At 57.6% G+C, this 10000-nt stretch overlaps 19 non-coding genes and 1 pseudogene across 19 annotated transcripts in view; all 20 read left to right on the top strand.

The window, feature by feature from the left end:
• Window positions 1–24, top strand: part of LOC144540951 (5S ribosomal RNA) — a 119-nt gene extending 95 nt beyond the window's left edge. The window contains exon 1 of the ribosomal RNA XR_013506168.1: window positions 1–24. This exon is cut by the window's left edge and continues 95 nt beyond it. This is a non-coding gene — a ribosomal RNA (5S ribosomal RNA).
• Window positions 25–416: 392 nt separating this feature from the next.
• Window positions 417–535, top strand: LOC144540425 (5S ribosomal RNA). The gene has a single exon (XR_013505646.1). It is a non-coding gene; the product is annotated as a 5S ribosomal RNA (ribosomal RNA).
• Window positions 536–927: 392 nt separating this feature from the next.
• On the top strand, window positions 928–1046 carry LOC144540424 (5S ribosomal RNA). The gene has a single exon (XR_013505645.1). It is a non-coding gene; the product is annotated as a 5S ribosomal RNA (ribosomal RNA).
• A 392-nt stretch (window positions 1047–1438) lies between these two features.
• Window positions 1439–1557, top strand: LOC144540423 (5S ribosomal RNA). The gene has a single exon (XR_013505644.1). It is a non-coding gene; the product is annotated as a 5S ribosomal RNA (ribosomal RNA).
• Window positions 1558–1949: 392 nt separating this feature from the next.
• LOC144540422 (5S ribosomal RNA) lies at window positions 1950–2068 on the top strand. Its single transcript, XR_013505643.1, has one exon. It is a non-coding gene; the product is annotated as a 5S ribosomal RNA (ribosomal RNA).
• Window positions 2069–2460: 392 nt separating this feature from the next.
• Window positions 2461–2579, top strand: LOC144540421 (5S ribosomal RNA). Its single transcript, XR_013505642.1, has one exon. It is a non-coding gene; the product is annotated as a 5S ribosomal RNA (ribosomal RNA).
• Window positions 2580–2971: 392 nt separating this feature from the next.
• LOC144540420 (5S ribosomal RNA) lies at window positions 2972–3090 on the top strand. Its single transcript, XR_013505641.1, has one exon. It is a non-coding gene; the product is annotated as a 5S ribosomal RNA (ribosomal RNA).
• Window positions 3091–3482: 392 nt separating this feature from the next.
• LOC144541085 (5S ribosomal RNA) lies at window positions 3483–3601 on the top strand. The gene has a single exon (XR_013506300.1). It is a non-coding gene; the product is annotated as a 5S ribosomal RNA (ribosomal RNA).
• A 392-nt stretch (window positions 3602–3993) lies between these two features.
• On the top strand, window positions 3994–4112 carry LOC144540419 (5S ribosomal RNA). The gene has a single exon (XR_013505640.1). It is a non-coding gene; the product is annotated as a 5S ribosomal RNA (ribosomal RNA).
• Window positions 4113–4507: 395 nt separating this feature from the next.
• On the top strand, window positions 4508–4626 carry LOC144540417 (5S ribosomal RNA). Its single transcript, XR_013505638.1, has one exon. It is a non-coding gene; the product is annotated as a 5S ribosomal RNA (ribosomal RNA).
• Window positions 4627–5021: 395 nt separating this feature from the next.
• LOC144540416 (5S ribosomal RNA) lies at window positions 5022–5140 on the top strand. The gene has a single exon (XR_013505637.1). It is a non-coding gene; the product is annotated as a 5S ribosomal RNA (ribosomal RNA).
• Window positions 5141–5532: 392 nt separating this feature from the next.
• LOC144540415 (5S ribosomal RNA) lies at window positions 5533–5651 on the top strand. The gene has a single exon (XR_013505636.1). It is a non-coding gene; the product is annotated as a 5S ribosomal RNA (ribosomal RNA).
• A 392-nt stretch (window positions 5652–6043) lies between these two features.
• On the top strand, window positions 6044–6162 carry LOC144541164 (5S ribosomal RNA). Its single transcript, XR_013506379.1, has one exon. It is a non-coding gene; the product is annotated as a 5S ribosomal RNA (ribosomal RNA).
• Window positions 6163–6557: 395 nt separating this feature from the next.
• On the top strand, window positions 6558–6676 carry LOC144540414 (5S ribosomal RNA). Its single transcript, XR_013505635.1, has one exon. It is a non-coding gene; the product is annotated as a 5S ribosomal RNA (ribosomal RNA).
• A 395-nt stretch (window positions 6677–7071) lies between these two features.
• Window positions 7072–7190, top strand: LOC144540413 (5S ribosomal RNA). Its single transcript, XR_013505634.1, has one exon. It is a non-coding gene; the product is annotated as a 5S ribosomal RNA (ribosomal RNA).
• Window positions 7191–7585: 395 nt separating this feature from the next.
• Window positions 7586–7704, top strand: LOC144539998 (5S ribosomal RNA). Its single transcript, XR_013505222.1, has one exon. It is a non-coding gene; the product is annotated as a 5S ribosomal RNA (ribosomal RNA).
• A 392-nt stretch (window positions 7705–8096) lies between these two features.
• Window positions 8097–8215, top strand: LOC144540412 (5S ribosomal RNA). Its single transcript, XR_013505633.1, has one exon. It is a non-coding gene; the product is annotated as a 5S ribosomal RNA (ribosomal RNA).
• A 392-nt stretch (window positions 8216–8607) lies between these two features.
• LOC144540411 (5S ribosomal RNA) lies at window positions 8608–8726 on the top strand. The gene has a single exon (XR_013505632.1). It is a non-coding gene; the product is annotated as a 5S ribosomal RNA (ribosomal RNA).
• Window positions 8727–9118: 392 nt separating this feature from the next.
• Window positions 9119–9227, top strand: LOC144541313 (5S ribosomal RNA; annotated as a pseudogene).
• Window positions 9228–9622: 395 nt separating this feature from the next.
• Window positions 9623–9741, top strand: LOC144540410 (5S ribosomal RNA). Its single transcript, XR_013505631.1, has one exon. It is a non-coding gene; the product is annotated as a 5S ribosomal RNA (ribosomal RNA).
• The last annotated feature ends 259 nt before the right edge of the window (window positions 9742–10000 follow it).

The raw sequence follows: 10000 nt of genomic DNA, 5'->3' as shown, positions 1-10000 counted from the left end.
TGGGAATACCAGGTGCTGTAAGCTTTTTCATCTTTCTAGGCAGCAGAGGGCGCTGCTCCCTCTCCGGGGGAGACAGGGGGCCTCCAACAACAGTGCTGGCCAGCGGCAGTGCAGTCACTTTTGCAGAGGAAGTACAAGGACGACATCACGTCCCGTGTGCCAGCAACAGCTGGCTTTCCCTCGGGGAGGCTGCAAACTTATCACAGCATGCATTTGTGTCCCTGCCGTCGCTGAACAGCGCAAATGTAGGGGAGAGAAAAGACTGCGGCCTTGCTCCCGGTGAGCACAACGGCTGAGGGCGTCAATGATAACAGAGGGCAGAGAAATAGGCCCATTTGGTGGCCGGTTTTCAAAAGGCCCTGCAGTAGGCACAGGCTAAGCCGTGTATAAAAGGCCTCCCTGCCGCCGCCTCAATTGCTTACGGCCATACCACTCTGAACACGCCCGATCTCGTCCGATCTCGGAAGCTAAGCAGGGTCGGGCCTGGTTAGTACTTGGATGGGAGACCGCCTGGGAATACCAGGTGCTGTAAGCTTTTTCATCTTTCTAGGCAGCAGAGGGCGCTGCTCCCTCTCCGGGGGAGACAGGGGGCCTCCAACAACAGTGCTGGCCAGCGGCAGTGCAGTCACTTTTGCAGAGGAAGTACAAGGACGACATCACGTCCCGTGTGCCAGCAACAGCTGGCTTTCCCTCGGGGAGGCTGCAAACTTATCACAGCATGCATTTGTGTCCCTGCCGTCGCTGAACAGCGCAAATGTAGGGGAGAGAAAAGACTGCGGCCTTGCTCCCGGTGAGCACAACGGCTGAGGGCGTCAATGATAATAGAGGGCAGAGAAATAGGCCCATTTGGTGGCCGGTTTTCAAAGGGCCCTGCAGTAGGCACAGGCTAAGCCGTGTATAAAAGGCCTCCCTGCCGCCGCCTCAATTGCTTACGGCCATACCACTCTGAACACGCCCGATCTCGTCCGATCTCGGAAGCTAAGCAGGGTCGGGCCTGGTTAGTACTTGGATGGGAGACCGCCTGGGAATACCAGGTGCTGTAAGCTTTTTCATCTTTCTAGGCAGCAGAGGGCGCTGCTCCCTCTCCGGGGGAGACAGGGGGCCTCCAACAACAGTGCTGGCCAGCGGCAGTGCAGTCACTTTTGCAGAGGAAGTACAAGGACGACATCACGTCCCGTGTGCCAGCAACAGCTGGCTTTCCCTCGGGGAGGCTGCAAACTTATCACAGCATGCATTTGTGTCCCTGCCGTCGCTGAACAGCGCAAATGTAGGGGAGAGAAAAGACTGCGGCCTTGCTCCCGGTGAGCACAACGGCTGAGGGCGTCAATGATAACAGAGGGCAGAGAAATAGGCCCATTTGGTGGCCGGTTTTCAAAAGGCCCTGCAGTAGGCACAGGCTAAGCCGTGTATAAAAGGCCTCCCTGCCGCCGCCTCAATTGCTTACGGCCATACCACTCTGAACACGCCCGATCTCGTCCGATCTCGGAAGCTAAGCAGGGTCGGGCCTGGTTAGTACTTGGATGGGAGACCGCCTGGGAATACCAGGTGCTGTAAGCTTTTTCATCTTTCTAGGCAGCAGAGGGCGCTGCTCCCTCTCCGGGGGAGACAGGGGGCCTCCAACAACAGTGCTGGCCAGCGGCAGTGCAGTCACTTTTGCAGAGGAAGTACAAGGACGACATCACGTCCCGTGTGCCAGCAACAGCTGGCTTTCCCTCGGGGAGGCTGCAAACTTATCACAGCATGCATTTGTGTCCCTGCCGTCGCTGAACAGCGCAAATGTAGGGGAGAGAAAAGACTGCGGCCTTGCTCCCGGTGAGCACAACGGCTGAGGGCGTCAATGATAACAGAGGGCAGAGAAATAGGCCCATTTGGTGGCCGGTTTTCAAAAGGCCCTGCAGTAGGCACAGGCTAAGCCGTGTATAAAAGGCCTCCCTGCCGCCGCCTCAATTGCTTACGGCCATACCACTCTGAACACGCCCGATCTCGTCCGATCTCGGAAGCTAAGCAGGGTCGGGCCTGGTTAGTACTTGGATGGGAGACCGCCTGGGAATACCAGGTGCTGTAAGCTTTTTCATCTTTCTAGGCAGCAGAGGGCGCTGCTCCCTCTCCGGGGGAGACAGGGGGCCTCCAACAACAGTGCTGGCCAGCGGCAGTGCAGTCACTTTTGCAGAGGAAGTACAAGGACGACATCACGTCCCGTGTGCCAGCAACAGCTGGCTTTCCCTCGGGGAGGCTGCAAACTTATCACAGCATGCATTTGTGTCCCTGCCGTCGCTGAACAGCGCAAATGTAGGGGAGAGAAAAGACTGCGGCCTTGCTCCCGGTGAGCACAACGGCTGAGGGCGTCAATGATAATAGAGGGCAGAGAAATAGGCCCATTTGGTGGCCGGTTTTCAAAGGGCCCTGCAGTAGGCACAGGCTAAGCCGTGTATAAAAGGCCTCCCTGCCGCCGCCTCAATTGCTTACGGCCATACCACTCTGAACACGCCCGATCTCGTCCGATCTCGGAAGCTAAGCAGGGTCGGGCCTGGTTAGTACTTGGATGGGAGACCGCCTGGGAATACCAGGTGCTGTAAGCTTTTTCATCTTTCTAGGCAGCAGAGGGCGCTGCTCCCTCTCCGGGGGAGACAGGGGGCCTCCAACAACAGTGCTGGCCAGCGGCAGTGCAGTCACTTTTGCAGAGGAAGTACAAGGACGACATCACGTCCCGTGTGCCAGCAACAGCTGGCTTTCCCTCGGGGAGGCTGCAAACTTATCACAGCATGCATTTGTGTCCCTGCCGTCGCTGAACAGCGCAAATGTAGGGGAGAGAAAAGACTGCGGCCTTGCTCCCGGTGAGCACAACGGCTGAGGGCGTCAATGATAATAGAGGGCAGAGAAATAGGCCCATTTGGTGGCCGGTTTTCAAAGGGCCCTGCAGTAGGCACAGGCTAAGCCGTGTATAAAAGGCCTCCCTGCCGCCGCCTCAATTGCTTACGGCCATACCACTCTGAACACGCCCGATCTCGTCCGATCTCGGAAGCTAAGCAGGGTCGGGCCTGGTTAGTACTTGGATGGGAGACCGCCTGGGAATACCAGGTGCTGTAAGCTTTTTCATCTTTCTAGGCAGCAGAGGGCGCTGCTCCCTCTCCGGGGGAGACAGGGGGCCTCCAACAACAGTGCTGGCCAGCGGCAGTGCAGTCACTTTTGCAGAGGAAGTACAAGGACGACATCACGTCCCGTGTGCCAGCAACAGCTGGCTTTCCCTCGGGGAGGCTGCAAACTTATCACAGCATGCATTTGTGTCCCTGCCGTCGCTGAACAGCGCAAATGTAGGGGAGAGAAAAGACTGCGGCCTTGCTCCCGGTGAGCACAACGGCTGAGGGCGTCAATGATAATAGAGGGCAGAGAAATAGGCCCATTTGGTGGCCGGTTTTCAAAGGGCCCTGCAGTAGGCACAGGCTAAGCCGTGTATAAAAGGCCTCCCTGCCGCCGCCTCAATTGCTTACGGCCATACCACTCTGAACACGCCCGATCTCGTCCGATCCCGGAAGCTAAGCAGGGTTGGGCCTGGTTAGTACTTGGATGGGAGACCGCCTGGGAATACCAGGTGCTGTAAGCTTTTTCATCTTTCTAGGCAGCAGAGGGCGCTGCTCCCTCTCCGGGGGAGACAGGGGGCCTCCAACAACAGTGCTGGCCAGCGGCAGTGCAGTCACTTTTGCAGAGGAAGTACAAGGACGACATCACGTCCCGTGTGCCAGCAACAGCTGGCTTTCCCTCGGGGAGGCTGCAAACTTATCACAGCATGCATTTGTGTCCCTGCCGTCGCTGAACAGCGCAAATGTAGGGGAGAGAAAAGACTGCGGCCTTGCTCCCGGTGAGCACAACGGCTGAGGGCGTCAATGATAATAGAGGGCAGAGAAATAGGCCCATTTGGTGGCCGGTTTTCAAAGGGCCCTGCAGTAGGCACAGGCTAAGCCGTGTATAAAAGGCCTCCCTGCCGCCGCCTCAATTGCTTACGGCCATACCACTCTGAACACGCCCGATCTCGTCCGATCTCGGAAGCTAAGCAGGGTCGGGCCTGGTTAGTACTTGGATGGGAGACCGCCTGGGAATACCAGGTGCTGTAAGCTTTTTCATCTTTCTAGGCAGCAGAGGGCGCTGCTCCCTCTCCGGGGGAGACAGGGGGCCTCCAACAACAGTGCTGGCCAGCGGCAGTGCAGTCACTTTTGCAGAGGAAGTACAAGGACGACATCACGTCCCGTGTGCCAGCAACAGCTGGCTTTCCCTCGGGGAGGCTGCAAACTTATCACAGCATGCATTTGTGTCCCTGCCGTCGCTGAACAGCGCAAATGTAGGGGAGAGAAAAGACTGCGGCCTTGCTCCCGGTGAGCACAACGGCTGAGGGCGTCAATGATAATAGAGGGCAGAGAAATAGGCCCATTTGGTGGCCGGTTTTCAAAGGGCCCTGCAGTAGGCACAGGCTAAGCCGTGTATAAAAGGCCTCCCTGCCGCCGCCGCCTCAATTGCTTACGGCCATACCACTCTGAACACGCCCGATCTCGTCCGATCTCGGAAGCTAAGCAGGGTCGGGCCTGGTTAGTACTTGGATGGGAGACCGCCTGGGAATACCAGGTGCTGTAAGCTTTTTCATCTTTCTAGGCAGCAGAGGGCGCTGCTCCCTCTCCGGGGGAGACAGGGGGCCTCCAACAACAGTGCTGGCCAGCGGCAGTGCAGTCACTTTTGCAGAGGAAGTACAAGGACGACATCACGTCCCGTGTGCCAGCAACAGCTGGCTTTCCCTCGGGGAGGCTGCAAACTTATCACAGCATGCATTTGTGTCCCTGCCGTCGCTGAACAGCGCAAATGTAGGGGAGAGAAAAGACTGCGGCCTTGCTCCCGGTGAGCACAACGGCTGAGGGCGTCAATGATAATAGAGGGCAGAGAAATAGGCCCATTTGGTGGCCGGTTTTCAAAGGGCCCTGCAGTAGGCACAGGCTAAGCCGTGTATAAAAGGCCTCCCTGCCGCCGCTGCCTCAATTGCTTACGGCCATACCACTCTGAACACGCCCGATCTCGTCCGATCTCGGAAGCTAAGCAGGGTCGGGCCTGGTTAGTACTTGGATGGGAGACCGCCTGGGAATACCAGGTGCTGTAAGCTTTTTCATCTTTCTAGGCAGCAGAGGGCGCTGCTCCCTCTCCGGGGGAGACAGGGGGCCTCCAACAACAGTGCTGGCCAGCGGCAGTGCAGTCACTTTTGCAGAGGAAGTACAAGGACGACATCACGTCCCGTGTGCCAGCAACAGCTGGCTTTCCCTCGGGGAGGCTGCAAACTTATCACAGCATGCATTTGTGTCCCTGCCGTCGCTGAACAGCGCAAATGTAGGGGAGAGAAAAGACTGCGGCCTTGCTCCCGGTGAGCACAACGGCTGAGGGCGTCAATGATAATAGAGGGCAGAGAAATAGGCCCATTTGGTGGCCGGTTTTCAAAGGGCCCTGCAGTAGGCACAGGCTAAGCCGTGTATAAAAGGCCTCCCTGCCGCCGCCTCAATTGCTTACGGCCATACCACTCTGAACACGCCCGATCTCGTCCGATCTCGGAAGCTAAGCAGGGTCGGGCCTGGTTAGTACTTGGATGGGAGACCGCCTGGGAATACCAGGTGCTGTAAGCTTTTTCATCTTTCTAGGCAGCAGAGGGCGCTGCTCCCTCTCCGGGGGAGACAGGGGGCCTCCAACAACAGTGCTGGCCAGCGGCAGTGCAGTCACTTTTGCAGAGGAAGTACAAGGACGACATCACGTCCCGTGTGCCAGCAACAGCTGGCTTTCCCTCGGGGAGGCTGCAAACTTATCACAGCATGCATTTGTGTCCCTGCCGTCGCTGAACAGCGCAAATGTAGGGGAGAGAAAAGACTGCGGCCTTGCTCCCGGTGAGCACAACGGCTGAGGGCGTCAATGATAATAGAGGGCAGAGAAATAGGCCCATTTGGTGGCCGGTTTTCAAAGGGCCCTGCAGTAGGCACAGGCTAAGCCGTGTATAAAAGGCCTCCCTGCCGCCGCCTCAATTGCTTACGGCCATACCACTCTGAACACGCCCGATCTCGTCCGATCCCGGAAGCTAAGCAGGGTCGGGCCTGGTTAGTACTTGGATGGGAGACCGCCTGGGAATACCAGGTGCTGTAAGCTTTTTCATCTTTCTAGGCAGCAGAGGGCGCTGCTCCCTCTCCGGGGGAGACAGGGGGCCTCCAACAACAGTGCTGGCCAGCGGCAGTGCAGTCACTTTTGCAGAGGAAGTACAAGGACGACATCACGTCCCGTGTGCCAGCAACAGCTGGCTTTCCCTCGGGGAGGCTGCAAACTTATCACAGCATGCATTTGTGTCCCTGCCGTCGCTGAACAGCGCAAATGTAGGGGAGAGAAAAGACTGCGGCCTTGCTCCCGGTGAGCACAACGGCTGAGGGCGTCAATGATAATAGAGGGCAGAGAAATAGGCCCATTTGGTGGCCGGTTTTCAAAGGGCCCTGCAGTAGGCACAGGCTAAGCCGTGTATAAAAGGCCTCCCTGCCGCCGCCGCCTCAATTGCTTACGGCCATACCACTCTGAACACGCCCGATCTCGTCCGATCTCGGAAGCTAAGCAGGGTCGGGCCTGGTTAGTACTTGGATGGGAGACCGCCTGGGAATACCAGGTGCTGTAAGCTTTTTCATCTTTCTAGGCAGCAGAGGGCGCTGCTCCCTCTCCGGGGGAGACAGGGGGCCTCCAACAACAGTGCTGGCCAGCGGCAGTGCAGTCACTTTTGCAGAGGAAGTACAAGGACGACATCACGTCCCGTGTGCCAGCAACAGCTGGCTTTCCCTCGGGGAGGCTGCAAACTTATCACAGCATGCATTTGTGTCCCTGCCGTCGCTGAACAGCGCAAATGTAGGGGAGAGAAAAGACTGCGGCCTTGCTCCCGGTGAGCACAACGGCTGAGGGCGTCAATGATAATAGAGGGCAGAGAAATAGGCCCATTTGGTGGCCGGTTTTCAAAGGGCCCTGCAGTAGGCACAGGCTAAGCCGTGTATAAAAGGCCTCCCTGCCGCCGCCGCCTCAATTGCTTACGGCCATACCACTCTGAACACGCCCGATCTCGTCCGATCTCGGAAGCTAAGCAGGGTCGGGCCTGGTTAGTACTTGGATGGGAGACCGCCTGGGAATACCAGGTGCTGTAAGCTTTTTCATCTTTCTAGGCAGCAGAGGGCGCTGCTCCCTCTCCGGGGGAGACAGGGGGCCTCCAACAACAGTGCTGGCCAGCGGCAGTGCAGTCACTTTTGCAGAGGAAGTACAAGGACGACATCACGTCCCGTGTGCCAGCAACAGCTGGCTTTCCCTCGGGGAGGCTGCAAACTTATCACAGCATGCATTTGTGTCCCTGCCGTCGCTGAACAGCGCAAATGTAGGGGAGAGAAAAGACTGCGGCCTTGCTCCCGGTGAGCACAACGGCTGAGGGCGTCAATGATAATAGAGGGCAGAGAAATAGGCCCATTTGGTGGCCGGTTTTCAAAGGGCCCTGCAGTAGGCACAGGCTAAGCCGTGTATAAAAGGCCTCCCTGCCGCCGCCGCCTCAATTGCTTACGGCCATACCACTCTGAACACGCCCGATCTCATCCGATCTCGGAAGCTAAGCAGGGTCGGGCCTGGTTAGTACTTGGATGGGAGACCGCCTGGGAATACCAGGTGCTGTAAGCTTTTTCATCTTTCTAGGCAGCAGAGGGCGCTGCTCCCTCTCCGGGGGAGACAGGGGGCCTCCAACAACAGTGCTGGCCAGCGGCAGTGCAGTCACTTTTGCAGAGGAAGTACAAGGACGACATCACGTCCCGTGTGCCAGCAACAGCTGGCTTTCCCTCGGGGAGGCTGCAAACTTATCACAGCATGCATTTGTGTCCCTGCCGTCGCTGAACAGCGCAAATGTAGGGGAGAGAAAAGACTGCGGCCTTGCTCCCGGTGAGCACAACGGCTGAGGGCGTCAATGATAATAGAGGGCAGAGAAATAGGCCCATTTGGTGGCCGGTTTTCAAAGGGCCCTGCAGTAGGCACAGGCTAAGCCGTGTATAAAAGGCCTCCCTGCCGCCGCCTCAATTGCTTACGGCCATACCACTCTGAACACGCCCGATCTCGTCCGATCTCGGAAGCTAAGCAGGGTCGGGCCTGGTTAGTACTTGGATGGGAGACCGCCTGGGAATACCAGGTGCTGTAAGCTTTTTCATCTTTCTAGGCAGCAGAGGGCGCTGCTCCCTCTCCGGGGGAGACAGGGGGCCTCCAACAACAGTGCTGGCCAGCGGCAGTGCAGTCACTTTTGCAGAGGAAGTACAAGGACGACATCACGTCCCGTGTGCCAGCAACAGCTGGCTTTCCCTCGGGGAGGCTGCAAACTTATCACAGCATGCATTTGTGTCCCTGCCGTCGCTGAACAGCGCAAATGTAGGGGAGAGAAAAGACTGCGGCCTTGCTCCCGGTGAGCACAACGGCTGAGGGCGTCAATGATAATAGAGGGCAGAGAAATAGGCCCATTTGGTGGCCGGTTTTCAAAGGGCCCTGCAGTAGGCACAGGCTAAGCCGTGTATAAAAGGCCTCCCTGCCGCCGCCTCAATTGCTTACGGCCATACCACTCTGAACACGCCCGATCTCGTCCGATCTCGGAAGCTAAGCAGGGTCGGGCCTGGTTAGTACTTGGATGGGAGACCGCCTGGGAATACCAGGTGCTGTAAGCTTTTTCATCTTTCTAGGCAGCAGAGGGCGCTGCTCCCTCTCCGGGGGAGACAGGGGGCCTCCAACAACAGTGCTGGCCAGCGGCAGTGCAGTCACTTTTGCAGAGGAAGTACAAGGACGACATCACGTCCCGTGTGCCAGCAACAGCTGGCTTTCCCTCGGGGAGGCTGCAAACTTATCACAGCATGCATTTGTGTCCCTGCCGTCGCTGAACAGCGCAAATGTAGGGGAGAGAAAAGACTGCGGCCTTGCTCCCGGTGAGCACAACGGCTGAGGGCGTCAATGATAATAGAGGGCAGAGAAATAGGCCCATTTGGTGGCCGGTTTTCAAAGGGCCCTGCAGTAGGCACAGGCTAAGCCGTGTATAAAAGGCCTCCCTGCCGCCGCCTCAATTGCTTACGGCCATACCACTCTGAACACGCCTGATCTCGGAAGCTAAGCAGGGTCGGGCCTGGTTAGTACTTGGATGGGAGACCGCCTGGGAATACCAGGTGCTGTAAGCTTTTTCATCTTTCTAGGCAGCAGAGGGCGCTGCTCCCTCTCCGGGGGAGACAGGGGGCCTCCAACAACAGTGCTGGCCAGCGGCAGTGCAGTCACTTTTGCAGAGGAAGTACAAGGACGACATCACGTCCCGTGTGCCAGCAACAGCTGGCTTTCCCTCGGGGAGGCTGCAAACTTATCACAGCATGCATTTGTGTCCCTGCCGTCGCTGAACAGCGCAAATGTAGGGGAGAGAAAAGACTGCGGCCTTGCTCCCGGTGAGCACAACGGCTGAGGGCGTCAATGATAATAGAGGGCAGAGAAATAGGCCCATTTGGTGGCCGGTTTTCAAAGGGCCCTGCAGTAGGCACAGGCTAAGCCGTGTATAAAAGGCCTCCCTGCCGCCGCCGCCTCAATTGCTTACGGCCATACCACTCTGAACACGCCCGATCTCGTCCGATCTCGGAAGCTAAGCAGGGTCGGGCCTGGTTAGTACTTGGATGGGAGACCGCCTGGGAATACCAGGTGCTGTAAGCTTTTTCATCTTTCTAGGCAGCAGAGGGCGCTGCTCCCTCTCCGGGGGAGACAGGGGGCCTCCAACAACAGTGCTGGCCAGCGGCAGTGCAGTCACTTTTGCAGAGGAAGTACAAGGACGACATCACGTCCCGTGTGCCAGCAACAGCTGGCTTTCCCTCGGGGAGGCTGCAAACTTATCACAGCATGCATTTGTGTCCCTGCCGTCGCTGAACAGCGCAAATGTAGGGGAGAGAAAAGACTGCGGCCTTGCTCCCGGTGA

This window comes from Centroberyx gerrardi, chromosome 10 (genome assembly GCF_048128805.1).
Source record: "Centroberyx gerrardi isolate f3 chromosome 10, fCenGer3.hap1.cur.20231027, whole genome shotgun sequence".
NCBI classification, from domain to species: domain Eukaryota; kingdom Metazoa; phylum Chordata; class Actinopteri; order Beryciformes; family Berycidae; genus Centroberyx; species Centroberyx gerrardi.
This window is presented reverse-complemented; position numbering and strand designations above follow the sequence as displayed.